At 36.7% G+C, this 18,836-nt stretch overlaps 1 long non-coding RNA gene across 1 annotated transcript; it reads left to right on the plus strand.

The window, feature by feature from the left end:
- Nucleotides 1-11,923: 11,923 nt before the first annotated feature.
- LOC139458440 (uncharacterized) lies at nt 11,924-17,974 on the plus strand. Its single transcript, XR_011652669.1, has 2 exons — nt 11,924-11,991; nt 13,503-17,974. It is a non-coding gene; the product is annotated as an uncharacterized lncRNA (long non-coding RNA).
- The last annotated feature ends 862 nt before the right edge of the window (nt 17,975-18,836 follow it).

Here is an 18,836-nt window from a genome sequence, read left to right on the forward strand (position 1 = left end):
GCTCACTATAATTTGTCATATTTACCTTATTGTGGATACAGCATTAAACTGCTGAAGATTGTGATATGTGGTAAACTGCGCTTTGGGATGACAAGAATAATCCAAATGGCAATAAATTGCGCACATACAGAATGTACAAATCATTACCTACTGCTTAGCCTTATTTATGTCATGTACGCTTTAGAGATCATCGAAGACTTTTAGCATCGTTTCGATGTGGTATTTTACCTTTACATGCTGAGACCGGCCGTTACGCCATGCCACCTACCCCACTGTTGGATAGGACTTGTAAATATTGTCACGCCAATTCTATTAATGATCATGTAAATTATGTTGAAGATGAATGTCACTTTTTAATAGAATGTCCATTTTATGATGATTTAAGATACAACTTAAGGGGCATTCACACGGTACAACTAGTTGTATACAATTTGTTGCATGCAACACATTGCATCATGTGAACGTGCAAGTCGGTCCAACTTTTGACGTATGCAATTTGTTGGACGCGAGTTGTACGAAATAGGACATGCTCTATTTTCATGCGACAAGTTGTATGAACGCAGCCAATCAAAACGCGTATGAAAATCACGTGACATTTACACGTCAATTTGTAAACAAAAATGGCGACGCCGATTCACGTCGATAACTCCTGTTTTTCGGTATCCTAAGTGCCACCACTCAATAAAGGACCTATGAAAAGTAGGTACGTAGAAGACCACTGTACGAAATTATATATTTTGACATTTGCATCGGTCTAATTCTCCTGGTTAAACTGTTCATCGTGTTATTTGAAACGACAGGCTATGTGACTGTACACTGTAGTGTAGACCAAGATGAGATCAGGTCCATAATACGTTTCTAAAACTTAAAATACATCATACATGTGATTATCTATTCAAATAACGTATAGCTACATGAGAAGTTCAATTACAAAACCATTGGGTGCCTGCTCTTTGTCAAAACACCAATCATCATTCTGAAAAGACTTCCATACCCCTATATTCGTTTTCGAAACATAAAAACTCTGGACCGAACCTCCATGTTGGATAGTGTTGCAAAATCACGGTTCTTTTCGCGTCACATCACATGTCTTTCACACTCAGTTACGATGCATACATCCCTGAATTCATCAAACCATTAACAATCAATTGAACTTTTATCTAAGTCACTAATACAAACGGTCCAAATGAAATCAACCGCAATATTCAAGTGTGAAACCAAACCCTGTGCTTTGAAACCTACCAGTGGGCCTTCTCATTTAAATGTAAACAAAGCAAACTTCTAGTTTTACTTAACATTTTCTACTATTCCGAGAGATTCGGTCGTTAATTTGTTGCATACATTAGCTCAGATTATTACGAATATGCATGGGTCGACAATCGTTGCAAGAATTGAGGAATTAATAATTAGAGTCCAGATACTTATTTGGAAAAGTCAACAGAAATCGTTCCACGTGACACCATGACTGACGCAAAATCACGCACACTGACGATGGTAGTAGTTTGCCTTTCCACGTGGTATCGAGGCGAGAAGGGAAACAAAAAAGCAAATAGAACTTGTTGATTTCAGATTGATTTCGATTACTTAACTTACTTGACTCATTTGTGTATATATGTGATCCCAGCATTACGGTAAAACCTACTCCAAACATTCCGCGTACTGCTATCACTGAACTCGCTATGTTATGACGGGAGGTTACCAGTAGTGATGTCATATTAATATACGTCAGCATCAACATCGTTGTACTTATTTGTTATTTTCTTTGAGGTGCGAGTGAAGCAGTACACAACCCATTCAGTTCGTGAAGTAGTTTACTGTTTCAATCTTGAATTATAATTTGAATATCTCTTCAATATCGTCTCACCCAGTAAAATAATGCACTGCTGCAAAATGGGTACATGTATGTAGTACTGTTACTAATATAATCTAAAATGCCATAGAATTTATGAAACTCATTATAATCAGCTGTTTGTTTGATCATAGAAATTGACATTCATCGTGTTATTCTTCCCATAAGATGATATGTGAATGTAACACACTGCAACATATACATATTTCCTTTGGAGAATTGTGAAATATTCATTGTGGCAAATTCATATATAGGTTAAATAAAACAGGCACTTCATTTATTAAATTAAAGTAAATATATACCTGAAGGAAATTCGTCACATTATATTTTTATTAATGTATAACTCATGTTTGGACAACTACTTGACTTGAATTTTATCGTTTAATCATTCAATGTCCCAGAAAAGGAACCGATGTGGTTATTAAAATCGATAGCTGTGTGGGAACTTTGTAGATACACATAAACAAAAAGATACTAGAATGTATTGTCCTGAGCCAAAGCAGATGCTCACCACGGACATGACGGATTCTGGGTATTGCTATGACTAGGTTAAGAATTGCGGAGTTATGCCCCTTTTTGTCTTCGTACATGTGGACATTGCCCTCGTGTTTTGACGTCATGTAACGGAAAATTTGTTTTCGGCACATAAAACAAGTACGTTTTCGTATCGAATGTGTCACGTTATACATTTAATTTCCCATCATGGGGTTAAAAATCCAATAATATACAAGTCCGTTAAATTGCAAAGTCAGAGGTTGGTACAGTACCGCGCGACCGCAATTCTCGCACAGCGTTGATTTTTCAAAGCGCTGCGTCTGAACATTAACTCGGCAACCAAGATTCCAGCGATAATGTAGTGAATCACAAGTTTTTTGTCAGAGATCTCGCGAGACTCGAGTTGTATGCAACTCGCCGCCGTGTGAATGCCGAGTTGTATACAACTTCAGTTCGTGCAACTAATTGCATACAACAAGTTGTATACAACTCGTTGTACCATGTGAATGCCCCTTTAGCAAAAGAAGCAATTTCAGTAAATAATGCGTTTCATTTTATGAGTAGTTTAGAAAAGTTTATTGTTATTATGAACGAAGAATCGCTACAATGTATTTAGCCAAATCAATTTACAACATGGTTAAAAGAAGGCAATTTCATTTTTAAGCCAAGTATGTATGTATGTATGTATGTATGTATGTATGTATGTATGTATGTATGTATGTATGTATGTATGTATGTATGTATGTATGTATGTATGTATGTATGTATGTATGTATGCATGTATGTATGTATGTATGTATGACTTGCATCACGCGCCTGCATCACGAGATATGTATTTATGTATATGTGTCTATGGATGTATGTGTATGTGGGGTGTATGTTAAGTATGAGTACTTTTATGTGATAAGGGTGAACTTGACCTTATTATCAAGGTCATTGGGAGCATTGGCATTTCTGCTTCTCAGCAAGATGTCTGAATGTATTTAGCTTTTGATGCTTAGTTGGTCTTACCATTATCACAGTTAAACGTTAACAAGTCATATATTCCTTTACCGAACTTGATCCTGACATAATATTTTACACCAACTCTTCACAACCAATCTACTTGCAAATATGTACTTAGGAATACTTTCGTGTCCTCCTTTAACAACATGATTTGAGGACGGCTACTTCACACTAAACGGGGCTTACATGCAACATTAGTACTTAAATATCCTCGTATTTAGTAATGTAACCGGGGTTGTGTAGATATAAAGGGAACAGAAGATACAGGCTACGGTTGTGAGTCTTTATTACTTTGTCCATTGACAGATATACACCCTGAAACACATGTATAGAGAATAAATACTAGTTTAGGATACACATATCCACATATATAAAAAAATACAACAAATTAACATCACAAACGATTTCAATTTCAAAATGAGTAATTCTAATATCGTTCCTAAGAAATATACGCAATAAATAATACTATACAGCAATGATGACATTTTCATCAACACATTTTGATAGAGGCAACCATCCAACTCCAGGATAAGACAAACAGTTATCATTTGAGAAAATGATGACGAGCAACGGATTTATTTAAAATTACACTGTATAGTTTGGCAAGTAATAAATGGTTACACAACATTTCCATAAACATCTATATTAACTTTATATAGTCTGGCCTTTAAGCAGCAATATAAACAAAACATTTGTCCAGCTTACTCCGTTCCTTTTCCGAGTATAGAAAGCTAAACACATCAGTCCCGGTTACCTTCCAAATGTCACCTACTTTGACATATCTGGTCACATTCAGCATTAGGCATCATGTTAAAAAAGACGGCCTTAAATATTGAAAAACATGGTAAGTTTTGATTACTGTATGGTTTAAAAAACAAAAACAATCACAGCTGCCACTGAAAGCAAAACCGGGGGAACAACTGATTCTGATTTGGCGGTGAGGAACCTGAAGTGCTTGCCATATTTTGCATACTAACTCAACAACAATTTGTCTAAATGACTAAAACAGGCAATTGCGAATGATATGATTCGGGTGGATGGGCAATTAAGATGTTTAAATGAACAACGGTCGGGTCACGGAACTGTGAGACGAATTGTTCACGTGACGAGGCTTCTGCTGCCGCTTGTTTGTCCGCCCCTGGCGGATATTAATTCCACAGGTTCTATTACGTATTGTGCAATGTTAATTTTAAGTATCTTATACAGTTTGGCAAGCTATAAGTGTAGTTTGTTGTTCATGAATGGAGACTGAGCATCACATGAAACTATATTCTGAAACTATACTCTGCAAAAAGGAAATGCAAAAGTGTTTTTTGGAAGTATATCTTATATATGATATGAATAATTACGCAGATGGTAACCGATTTTTCAGAATTGGCACACGTCATTTTCCATATAGCACACATAGAACAGTAGATCTTAAGGTGAAGATCGTCTGTGTCAGTATCATGTATGGCATACGGTCACGGTTAAGTATGGGTGTTCACGATGTCTTGATAGGCATTTACCTGCCTTTACACGAAATTACATATTTTCTAAAGGATATAATAAAGTCATATTCTATATCTAGTTTTGATTGATATTGTTCCTTTTTCATGTAATTCTCGGAATGAATATGACAATTCTTCTGATCTCCTGAGGGTACTTGTAAATGACACTTTGTCGTATATGCACCTTGTATAAAATTACAACAATCTGCAAGACGATACTGCATACAGAGCATATCATAACTATAGTTTTATACGATATGTTATGTATACAGTTATCAATACACATAGTGTAATTTATTGCGGATAATCCCCATCAAAACTTATTGTAAGTGTCAGTCAATATTTTACTGATCAGTCAGACATTGCATTACTTTCTGGATTAGTTTAAAATTCATAATGGGTGATATCACTTGCAAATATATTCTATTGGTTTATCGCCATCATTTACTCTATCCATTATGATAGACTACTAGTATTCGTTTATGCGAGTTGTGTCGAGGTGAAAGGGGGTCTAACTTCGCGTTTACGATTATAGCGACGTTCATGCTCGTGTGTGTGTGTGGATTTTCGTTCTAGGTCGGACTAAATCCGGTTTTATAGTGTCAACAGCCCACTGACAAAGATAACAAGGATACTCGACTCAGACAGAGTATATCGATTCCGAGCCGACCAGCCCATGTTTTATCCTTTTAAAGTACTTTGATATATAACGGCCGTGATCAAAACCGACCTTCCATCCTCCAAGCATCACCCACTGGGTACAGCTTGTGAAAGCATACATTTAGAACAAATCTTTGAGATGATGCATACTGATTAAACAAATCCTTTTAACGGCATATGTTGGATGTGTCTGCGCATTTGCTTAGCCTGCACTGTCGACACATGACATCTATATTAAATACACATATCCTTTATTAATGTCGTTTCTTATTATTCATCAGTTTCTTCCGTCTGTATTGCAACAGGTGCAACAGGTGCAACAGGAAGACGACGAAAAAGGGCAACATCAGGTACGTGAAGCATGGTATTACGTGTATGATCAGGCGAAAGTTGATGTCATGCCTTTTCAATATAGGATTGAGGTTAAACAGAAAAGTTGCTAGAAATATCTTATTTATGCTTATACTTATGCGTATAAAAGGGTGAATGAGTATGGTTTTGAGGCCACTCTTAGCAATATTCAAGCAATATCACGGCGGGGACACCAGAAATGGGCTTCACACATTGTACCCATGTCGGGAATCGAACCCGGTCTTCGGCGTGATGAGCGAACGCTTTAACCACTAGGCTACCCGACCGCCCCTATTATATATTAGGGATTTCATTTGGATTTATACTTTGGTGAAACTAAATGGTAGGTTATGAACTTTAAAACAACCGACCAAAGACTTGGCGACTAAAAATCGGGGACATAAGAAACAACCCTTCTTTTCACAAACTGTAAAGTTTTGTTTTGTTTATGATTGTTGTCCTTAAAGTCAAATCCATGGCGGATTGGATTTTAAAATATCTAACTGAAATTGATATGCGTAATACTTGAATATAATATTAAAATAAGAAATTGTAAGTGTGTATTTATAAATTCTATGCTTTCTTTAGTTCCTTTATGTTTTTAGATGTGTTTCCCTTGCACAATATCGTCTATATATGGTTTATGTTTCATCGATACAACGTCTAGCCGTTACACTATCGCATACGCTTGTAATCTAGACGTGCAAATGCAATTTCTACGTAGTGAAACACTCGTAACTTTCTTGCCGTCTGATGAATGAACCTTGGGTCGATTTCTAAGACACTGGGGTTCACAAACCCCTCAGATACAGAATTTGACGTTACCTCAAGGCATCGCCCTCAGTAGTTTGATATGAAGATCATGTATGTCAAAACATCATATGGATGTTCTGTAGCCAAACCTGGAACGTTTCAACAGTAATTCAGTAAGGAACGGTGAATAAGTTAAAATAGGTGAATAGGTTAGAAATCGTGTGTGTGTGTGTATGATATATATAGCTGTTTCACAAACGTCGTGTCAAAATCAATGATCGTATTTAACCTACAATTTAGCGATTTCGTCTCTAAAGTTTCCTTGTATGTTTTAGATGTGGATGAACCGTTTTCCTGTGGTAAGTATGAAATTATTGTACATTTATCACTTGACAAAAGCCTTTACCCATCAAAGAAACATGTTTGTCATACCAGAATAACATAAGTATGCTATTTAAAATGGCTTTTTTCGACAGGTGACGCGAGCAAGTGTTTTACAAACTGTAAACACATAAGTGTTCTAAAAACCAACAGGGAAAATTATGAACCAAACAGTCTCAGAGGGTTTTAGATCATCATTGAGAGATTCCTAAAAGGAACGAATGGTGTGGGTGGAATTGGGTATGACCGTCAACGCAACCGCGTCCGTTGTCGCAACCATGCAGTGATTGGACAACACAGGGGTATCATATCAAGTATATCTTTTCTTTTCCTCTTCGGGACGCAAAAAATATGACGTCACATATCGGCTATAGAAGAACCCTGCCAGATATGAACTTCATGTTGTGCCTTAAACTTAAATCAGTTGATTTCCATGTGCCTACAATGTACTGTCACACATACTTAAAATGTTGTAGCTACGCATTCTCTGCATTTTGTTACCTATAATTGTACATGTCATGGTTTCAAAATGCCTACCGACAATGACTGTGAGAGAAGTATTTTTCATTGAATGTAACATTGTGTGTGAATATATCTCATCAATATATCAAAGGGAAACATTTCAGTTTGTGCAGTTGTAATACTCCCTGATGACATGTTTTCAGGAAAGGAGAGTGACCCTGATGGGAAGTATGATATTTTTGTGGGGTAACATATCGAAATATCTAGATCAGGGGGGATATTGAAATTGAAAATTTATCTAATATCTAAAGACATACTAACCTTCCGAGAAGAGCACATCCGGCTAGACACACATTAGAAACTATGACTCGGTTGATATTTCTTTTTGAAAAACACCCAATCCTGATGAATACTGTATGTAAGCAAGCTCATGTCGTTAGAAAAGCTTACAGATTTTGCGAGAAGTTGGCCGTCCGTCCGCACTTTGTTTTTGACTGTTTGACTGATTATAATCAATCTCGAATATCTACCGAAACAGATTCCATAGGGCGTAATTGTGTGAATGGGCGACTGAAAATTATGACACTGCTCTACCTGAAGCGCCGGCCAATCACACGAATTTCGTTAAAATTCAATGTGACAGTCATAGATTTGAATAGCATTACGCATCGTCTGGGTTTACCGTTGCGTCCAAGATTTTTGAATTTATATAGCGATGTACATGCGTGCGTGCGTGTGTGTGTGTGGCTGCTTGTACTGGTCCGGACTGATGCCGATTTATAGTGCTATCTCACTGAGATACCATGCCGCAGTATAAGCCCCTTAATGCCGAGCGCCAGACAGGGTAACAACAAGTACCATCTTTTAACGTCGTTTGGTAAGACGCGACCGGAGGCCGAATCCCGGACCTTCCGCTCTTAAGTCGGATGCTCTACCACTAGAGCACATATTCTGTCTGATACGATTTGAATAGTCATTGGACTGTCCTCATTTGTCATTTATGATAACAGTTTTAGGTCACGGTAACCCACGTTCAATGAGTAGCTTAGAGATAATTTCGTCTTTACATTACCACAGGACATCATGTTTTCGTTTTGGGGACTATTCTTGGAAAAAACTTTGATTGACAACAAAGTTCAATTCACTCTCAAGGTCTTCCACTATTATGTCCATGATAACTCAATAAGTGTTTACTTTAGTTTGATGCAATTTAGTACATATGTACCATACTGAGGATGGGGCATTGAAAGATGTTGTGTGGCCTATTGGCATGTTTTCCCAAACCAGAAGTGTTTATTAATAATAGTTAGAGGCTCGGGGTCAATTCATAACATCCTGATTCCAACTACCTTGGAAGTATGACTGACACTGCATACACAAATACTCACTGCAGTGACAGGTGATCATTTATGTATTTAATGTTAACAATACATTGGCAGTTCCATATTCATACTGTTTAAAATGTTTAACAAACACTGATAACGGATCAAATATTTATTATACATTGATTACAGTCTGTTTCAAACCATGTGTTCCTCACATGTACGTGATGAAATTTGTTCATGAAAAACATGTACCTTAATGTAGTAACACTGTAGTATTTCATATACTTTCTAATGCGCAATAAAAACTATACCTATATATTTTGAACCTGTTCTCAATAGTTGTCTGCTTTATCGTAGAACTATTTGGAAAGTAATATCTATTTTTTTCGAATTCCTAACAGTCAAGCCGAACCTGAAATAGCTTCAGAACTATGTTTTCATTTTGTATATGAGAATGAACAGCCTCCTGCCTCTGGTACGTATGGTAGTGTAACGTACATGGATGGCCTTGTTTTGACGATATGATATCATTTAGGGTTTGGGTCGGAACAGAAGTGTTAAAGATTTTGGCGACCAGGAAATGTAGCTCAAATATATTTTTATCTAAAATACAAATAACAAAGATAATTACTTCCCATTATTTCAATAGCCCGTATATACTTAAATCCAGTGATCATTATTAGATATTACCTTATCTATGCTTACCAAATGTGTTGGAAATTTCGACGGCGCACCTGAAGGAAACACATGGGTTCCCCTCTTCCTAAACCTCGCAAGGTGACGTCATCTTAAAATTAATAGTCGTACTAAGTGGTGCCAATTCAAAAATAGATACTCCCTTTTATCATTAGCTTCCGGTGTCACACAATGACAGCCATCCCGTGTATTGCACACACCTGGCTGGATCGCTGTTTTGTATCTCTTTTGTTGTCAAACAACCTCCAACCCTCCTCTCGTGAACACTAGCACGGTGGTGATCTCTGACCTCTTGAGCTGAGACGCTGCGGCGAATGTGAACTATTACAGGACTTTAAGTGTAACGGCTTCTCCGTTCCTATCCGTTCATGGTGTTAGGTAGTTATAGAATAACCCACGAGGTACGAGTATATGTCACGAATGAAATTAATGTTTTAAGCGAGGAACTGATAAGCAGTGCATATAAATGCCAATACAAGAAAATAACCAGTCTAGATCGTCCGCCGAAAGAGATTAAACTTTGGCATAGAGGGTAAAATAGTGTGTGAACATTATATGAATGAACCACAGAAAATCGTCCATCGTCCAATCGAAAATCTGCAATCATAACATAAAATAAAAATAATCAGTTTTGGCTTCGACCTAAATATGCATTGAGCCTGTCATTGTGGAATTTTGGTTTCCAGTATCCCCTCTTTTGATAATGTAATTTATATTGATACTGGGTAAATACAATTTACCCAACCCTTTTCCTATGAGCTGCAAAGGGTGTATCTATATCTTTGTTTGAGTTTAAGTGACAAACAAGATTCTCTACTGTGAATGTTCTGGTTATGGGTATCAACATCACATCTGGTCTTCTTCTTACTGCTCTTTTTTTTAGCATCTTACAATATAGCGTGTATCCAGTTTCAAACTACTTTAAAGTACAGGTGGTTTTCTTGGAGTTTTGGACACCTGTAATGGGGTGTAAGAGCCTAATGGGCCTCCCCAATGATCGGTTTAAACAATAACTGGTCACCATTGCTAATTTCAAAATGTTTTATAATATTGATAACTGACAAACGTCTATAATAAAGTGATTACAGTCTGTTTCAAACCATATGTTCTAAACATGATCCTGAATAATAAATGTCTTCATTAAAAGAAGGTATCTAATTGCAGAAACAATGTAGTACATGTATTTCATCAACTTTCGAATGCAAAATAAAAACTATTGATATCTACTGAAGATTTTTCTGAAGGTTTGCATGCTCAATTGTGCAAATAAAGAAAAAAATGGTAAGTACCTGTAATTATTGTCAAATGCCCTACTTGAAATAACTTCAAACCCATATTATTTATTTTTTAGACGCCCCTCCCGCCTCTGGTACGTATGAGTTTATGCAATATTAAATCTATAATAATATTACGATACGATAAATATTCAAAAGAAGTCACCACGCAGGAATTACTTTTAGTCAGCTTTGTTCATCGATGTGGTGTTTACTTTATCAAAAACTGAGGCTTTTTTTCCTTCTCGCTTCCTCTAGTTACTACAGCGAATATAAATATGCCTTATGACAAAATATGACGTTAAAATATTAAAATTCCGTTTATTAATCAGGCGGTGCTTGAGGACACAGGGGTATCATATCAAGTATGCCTCTTCCGGAATGACCTTGATCAGCCATGTCAGCGGTCAACGGCATTCTCAATGATATAGCCTGAAATACAGTTTGTTTTTTTCATCAATAAAATCATGAAACACAATTTTGAAAGGCAATGTTATAGAGAGAAAACATTACCGTTATTTTTGTGTGTAACCTGACAGATTCTTCGACAGCTGCAATCATCGGTATTGCCGTCCCTGCTTGCATTGTTGTGATTGTTGTTGTGGGTATTGTAATCAAGAGGAAGCGCAACTCCCGTACTGAACAAGGGTCCGCTGGTCCAGATGGTAACTCTTTGGGTATGTTATTCATTTGATAACATGACAAAACAGGCCAAACATAGGTGTTATCTGATTTCCAACCATTATATAAGTTTGGTTTCTTTTTTACCTCTCTTTATGGCGTACTATTTGACTACCTTCCGTAGTCTTGCTGAATAGAGGTCTGAAGTATTTACAGAATATTTAAAATAAAAATAACACGACAAAACACTTTCCATATTCGTAAGAAATATCTGCTAAAAGCAGCGTTGCACATCGATTGTCAGAACGATGATACTAATACATATCAATGCAAATAATAATTTCTGATGGTCAAAAGAACCAGTTTCTTTCAGTTTTATAACTTACAAAGTGTAAAACCATGCATTTTGCACTGCAATATTTACAGAGGAGACAAGGCCCGAATCACATAAACTCGTGGGACATGAGGATGAAACACGTCAACCAGGTAGGTAATCGTTTCCCTAAGAAAGTCAGTTTTACAACTACAACGTATCCAATCATACATTATTTGTTCTGTAATATTTACAGAGGAAGCGAGTCCCGATACACATGAACCAATAAAACAAGTGGATAAAACACATCAACCAGGTAGGTATTCGTTTCCCCCAGGTCTTGGGAGTAGGTATTTTGTAAGCACTTTTGGTCAAAACTAGATATGTTCTGAGAGTGGAGCTAAAGGTCACATTTAATGAAATAATCATGACAATTAATACCTGTGACAGTGCTATCTTAGTTAGTAATGGAAACTTCCCCGAACTGGATGTACCTGATCTCTCTGCCGGGTTGTGTTAATATGATTAGAATTTGACTGACATCAACACAAGATGAAGGTCATATCTGGTCACATTGCAAAACATTACATAAACCTTTTGAATACTAGTGCTCAGTGTCATTCTTACAAAAGAAAATCAAATTAAATACAACCCTAATTTTTGTGTGTGTGTGTGTCTGTATACGTTTCTAAAATGTACCATTTCTTCAGATATGTGTATAAGAGATGGCCAGAGAAGCTGATAGCTGAATTGTCATTATTACAAGTAAAATCCCCTTAAATCATACCATTGCACATAATCGTTGACAAATGCAACTTTCTATTTGAAGAAGTCATCATCACCATGATATCCTACCCTTTAAGAAAGTTTTTCAAACTTTTGCTTTTTTGCTTTTTTCATTGCAAGGATTTATTACCGATAGTAACCTTAAAAGATAATCAAAGTTTAACGGCCATCCTAATGGGGGAGTCACATTGAAAACGACTTAATCCATTTTTAAAGGTAACTATAAACATCTCGGATGAGTGTCAACTGAAGAGGTAGTACATATCCTTTGTCTGGTGTACTTGTGTCATGGTAAGATACATGCAGTTGAAAGCATATACTTCTTCGGGTGTATGTAAGGTCATCAATAAAAGTTTTATTGTCTTATACCATTTCCAAGGTAACTAATAAAACCAGGTATATATATGTCGTTGCTTCTTCAGATTTACCATAATATCATGCAACACATGTGAGCTGATGTTTTCGTAACACTTCGGTGTTATTTACGTTCAAAGTTGTGGTTGAATGAGGTATTTGATCCGAGCATTGCTTGCTCAGTCTTCCAAGGCCCCGCAATTCGACGTGCAGTTGTGTCCATTGGGCCTGTCAGAATCCCGGTTGGCCCCGATTTATGTTTCTAGGTTTTTCAGCACCATACCCGTGCTCATGGGTAAACGATTGAGACCCAAAGCACTTGGGGCTTTCCTCCTCCATGAAGTTGACACTCCATGATATAACTGGAATACTTTTTACGACATTATACTCAATACACTCACTCGTCTGTGATACGTCAGAAGTGAGAAAATGGACATTAGGACAGTAAGAATTCAGCTGTTACCATATTCTTGGAAAAAGCATGTCTGAACAGGTGTTTATGAAAAAAAGCTTTCAAACTTATTAATGTCTTTGAAGTTACAGATAATGACACAAATAGGCCTTTCAATGGTAGTTACTGTCATTTCCTATTTTCTAGTCCCGCCTCGTTGAGATTCTATGTTGGTTTGTCGTCTTAACAATGGAACTACATTAAATATGATATATTAATCTTCCCATTTCTTGCAGACAAACAAACGTGCGAACGGATGAACCTCACTCAGACATGTTAGATCACGTGGGTTCTGCAGTAAAAACCGCTGTGTGGCGTTCGGCAACAGGCACTTTTTGATGCAAATGTTGTGAGTTGCGTGTGCTACCGGAGGAGCAAAACATGCTTACCCTTTTTGCAAATCACCTGATGTCATCACCGATTTTCAGTGATTCCCTCAAATCAGTTTCACCACTATTGTACCTGTTAAGTCCAATTGAATCCGTTTCGCAGATCATTGAGGCTGATTATTCTCTGGCATTGACATTCGTTATTCATCATGTCACATAATATCATTTATATACTATATCCATAAGAGTTGGTTATCTGTTTGAGAGGCTGGTAAACATTTTCTATCTCCATATCACTGTTTCTTTGTAACAATATAACATGTTATGTAAACATTGAATAAATTTAAAGTCGACAAAACCCATTTCATAATAAAAAAAAATCCACATCGTTGGATTTTGACATCCCAAGCATGTGTCTTTGAATCACTATCAAATGGTGATGATGCCAGATAACTTATTTGATAGGCATTTAGAAGTTGGAGTACTAAGTAAGGATAAGAATTTATGGATGAACAAAGAAGTTATTCATCCATAAATTCTTATCCTTACTTATGATGCCAGATGTTCGCGAAAAGTTGAGCGTATCCTGCCCCATTAGTGGCATCCGTCACAAATGCATGCAAAGGCAAGTCAACTATTAACGATACAGGGACATATGGTACAAGTCAAAATAAGGAATTGCTTCAGCTATAATCTTTTTCGGTAATGCATTAATTTGGGATTAATGTCCTCACATGGAATGATGTTTGAAACGCTTTGATTCACTTTACTGACATAATTTGCGGAATCTGTATTGCTAGGACCCATATAATTTTTCATTTTTAATATGCTTGAGTTGAAGCCAAGAAAATCAATTATCTACTCTTTTCTGAAAGTTAGTTGCTTTTGTACCCTTCAGCAAAAGGATGTGAAGGTATATATTGAATGAAGCCAAAGGTTACTTGGCATTCCAGAAGTTGGTGAATAGATAAGAAAACGTACAACTTTATTGATAACTTCTTTTTTATTGCATGTAGATACGTTACGATGTAGTTACTTACATCGTCATCAAGCTGGAATGATTACAAACAAACTACACAAATACTGCTTTTTGGAGGAAGAGCTACTGCTATTCTCGTAATCCCTCGTCTAACACGCAAAGTTATCTTTGTCGTTACCCATAAAGTTGAACGTTTTCTTATTTTCTTAGTAAAGTCAACAAACAGTAAACTAGAAACGATGTGTATCTACACAAATGTTTCATATTTTGAAATAGCATAGAAAAAATGTTCGTTACCATTAAGCAATCCCATGGAAGGAGGGCTATTTAATATGTTTTCTCTAATCTGAGCTCCGATGACGCAATTGTTTTTTTTCGTCTGTCTCTTGTGACAAACGTGGAAGACGACATATCAGAAATACCTCCCATAACTCCCCTGGGCACCTTTTGATTGCCATTGAAGGTCAAGTTTACTCATTATAACAAGGTGTTATACAAGGTTATATGCACGACAACTGGACTTTTTAATGAATGGAATATAACAGTTTCAATATTCGGTGAACTCCGTTTTAGGTTATATCACAAGAGGGCACAACATTAGACACGGCTCAAATTTCATGAAACGTTTAAGCATGTCCAATCAGTTGATAGACGTTAAACATTCAACTCAGTAAACACAATATATCACTATAGTGTTAAATGCTATAGTCATTCAATCATTTAGTGACATGCACATTATTCCAATTTGGATGTCTGGTGAGTATGGTATTGATACTTTTAACTGATACCAACACCAATAGCTGAAACAAGCAATGGTTGGATGTAACTGAATGAAGAGGTCACTGCCTCCCATATGGTCTGTTTATGCTATATCCTCACTTTGATGAGACTGGTTTAGGTTGGGTTGGGTCCTATTTTGAGAAGATAATTGACTACAATCGATGAAGCTCACCTAATCACAACTACAATGGAAAACGTGAAACTTTTTACCTCATTTCATTATAATGTAAACAATATTTAAACGATTAGCAATGAATATCGACAAAATCATACGAAATATCTAGGTCAGTCACACATTGAAAAGTCTTGCGAACAGTATCATTCTTATCTCCACTTAGAGTGTGCTACACAAAATTTACATACGTTTTCCAATTGACGAAACTGAAGGTCAATGTCATTAGGCCGGAAAATATAATAGGCATAGGACTTTTAGTTTCCAAGATATACTGCATAAGCGTGTGCTTTCGTGGAACAGGAAGTGCTTACAAATCTGTTTTTATGCAGTAAGAGACATTTTCTGCTTCAAAGTTGTGTTGTGTTTGAGACAGGATCTTCCCGGGGCAAGGGAGTTGATTGACTTTGAAAGTCCAGTTTCCACCATTGCCGAACTTGGCTTGAATTCTTGAGTTACATTTTGGCTGGACTGACGAGTCTATGTCATAGTCCAAATCAAAATCGCGCAACGAACTAGACATTCGATTCGTAAACAACATGGATTTGAACGTGCAGATTTCGATCAACTGCAGGATTTGCAAAGCATGTGTACGGTCAACTGGGCGTCGACAAATATTTTCCTAATCCTTTCATGTTTTTAATCAAGGTGCTGAAATGGTTTGATGCACTTCGTGAGGTAAAGCCCGATTTAGTACAATAAAGATGCTGATTATCGATCACATGGTCTTGACTCGGCGCCGCTATTTTGTTTGAAACAAATGCAAGTGATGTGGAAATGGAATCTGGTGGTCAATAGAAGGTAGAGAGAAGGGACATAAGTCGCAATGGCCACTGGTGGCGCTACGGTCGAGCCTGGAAACTCCAGCGTAGTTCCTCAAGGTGGAAACTGGACATTCAGTCAGCTATCGTCCTTGCCTCGGGAAGATGTGAGACAGAGGACAAAATAAGGAATACACAATAACATTGTCCTAAATTTGTACATATTGTTATTTTATATGTTGTATTACCAAGTTAGCATTTTTTCATTTCTTGAGCTTTAATGTATGTCATTACATTATCTTTTTTGTGGTATGTGTTGATATGGTACATGTTTATATAATCTGAAACACTTTGAAAACGCAATGACGATTACCATATATTGGATGGGATATTTTAAAAGAAATAATTAACATTACTTTTTGGATTTTGTTTGGCATGTTTGCAACGAGATGTGACTGATTACACACAAGTACCTGCTGCGTGACATCAGATGTCACAACCCCAGGCATAATAACAGAATGAATGTAAAATTGAAATTGTTTGCCAAACCTTAAAAAAAGAAAATAATCCATGAATATTCATAGGAACATGAAAAATGTGTTTTCAAAGGTTTCAGATATTTGACACTTTTTGTCATTGTTTGAATTATCCAAATGCTTACATTTTATTGATAGATTTGCTTCATGTTTTGTCATGTCAATTAAAATGAAACTCTTGCTTTAAAGAGGTTTCTTCACTCTTTTTTCTTTTTAAAACGAGTAGAGACCTCAAACATTTACGTAAAGATAGTGAATTCCGATAGCCAGTTGCAATGTGCAGTATTATGGAGGTCGAAGGTTATAGATTGTGTGAAATGTCAATTATATTGCTGTGAATTTCCAATGTCGTTTACTGGCCTAAGTCATATAAAATTAGACGCATTAGGTATCTGTTTTTCAAGCCAATGTTATCTAGTTAAACTGCAAGTGCATATTACGTTCTACAAGAAGTACCAACAAGAGGTACGTTCGTGTGTTTCAAGAGTATAGTCAATGACTCCAAAAGTATTTCATAACATCTGGAATTCATTAACATTTCTTATTTTGTCAGTAAGGACTGGCCATTTGATATTTTTGGGGGGCCGGGGAATTTATCAAAACTATTATATTGCCCCCGAAATTTCTTGAAAAATACAATACTGCTTGAGAATGTTGAAAACAAAAATCGCCTGCCAAAAAAATACATTGTTGCAAAGTGTTTTTCTTTTATAAAAAAAACAGGAACATTATTTTTGATAAAACTATCTGATTTTGAAGGTGAAACTGAAAAACAATATGTAATCGCGATTCAATATCTCAGCTCCACGACCTGAATATCAAATGGACGTTACCTTACATACATAGTAATACTAATCTGGTATGAGATTGAAGTGTTATGGGTAGGAACAAAGCAGTGAGATGGAATGATTCATGAGGAAATGACAATAACGCTTCTCGTGAATTGATAAAGATAGTGACCACAAGTCATCCTTTGCTTTCTGATATTTGTGTTAACTTTTCTTTTCAGCTTTCTTCTCTGTGATTTGGTTCCAAGTATTTTTACTAAGATTTTACTGAACTCCTACTTAAAACCTTTTATGTATTATGGGTTTGTCTTCATGTGTTCTTTATACCAGCTTGTAGTAAATAAACATATGTTTCTAAAAAAACTTTTATGCCAGCAACTTATTGGAGATTGTGCAGAGTTTGTTTGTTGTTTAACGCCGCACTCAGCAATATTTCAGCTATATGACAGCGGTCTGTAAATAATCGAGTCTGGACCACACAATCCAGTGATTGTCATCATGAGCATCGATCCCGTTAGTCGCCTTTTACAAAAAGCATAGTTGCCTTTCATGGCAAGGATGGGTTGCTGAAGACCTATTCTGACCCGGATCTTCATGGGTAAGATTGTGCAGAGAGTGATCAATTGAGATACACATTGTTTACAAGAAACAAAACTAATATAATTCCATACACTTGATAAGATATCAGTGTCAGTGTTATACATGCATCTTCTCTTCATATATTAAACTATCTAACTTTTGTCATGTTTTGAGGACACGGGTGACTAATAGTTTACGTCGCTGGGTTTCCGTTTCATTTCCTTGGGGTTACAGAATACCATGATAGTATTTATTATTTTGGGTTGTCAGCGCCATAAGCTGCTCAAAGCTTTCATCGAATCCGTGAACTTTTTATCCTTGCATCACGTCGGAGCCTAACATATTGATGACCTTCCATTATGCCATAGCACGGGCATTAAAATTCGTATCTATGGAACATGTCAATATAATATATATTTAACTCTCTCGCTATAGGGCGGGCGGATAGCCTAGTGGTTAAAGCATTCGCTCGTCACGCCGAAAACCTGTGTTCGATTCCCAAAATGGGTAAAATGCGTTCAGCCCATTCCTGGTGTCCCCCGCCGTGATGTAGCTGGAATATTGCTAAAAGCGGCGTTAAACCATATCCACTCACTCACTCACTCACTCACTATAATTGGCGCCCTTGGGTGTGTAGATATTTACA

The sequence above is a fragment of the Haliotis cracherodii genome, unplaced genomic scaffold (genome assembly GCF_022045235.1).
Source record: "Haliotis cracherodii isolate W230 unplaced genomic scaffold, xgHalCrac1.p SCAF_12, whole genome shotgun sequence".
In the NCBI taxonomy this organism is placed as follows: Eukaryota; Metazoa; Mollusca; class Gastropoda; order Lepetellida; family Haliotidae; genus Haliotis; species Haliotis cracherodii.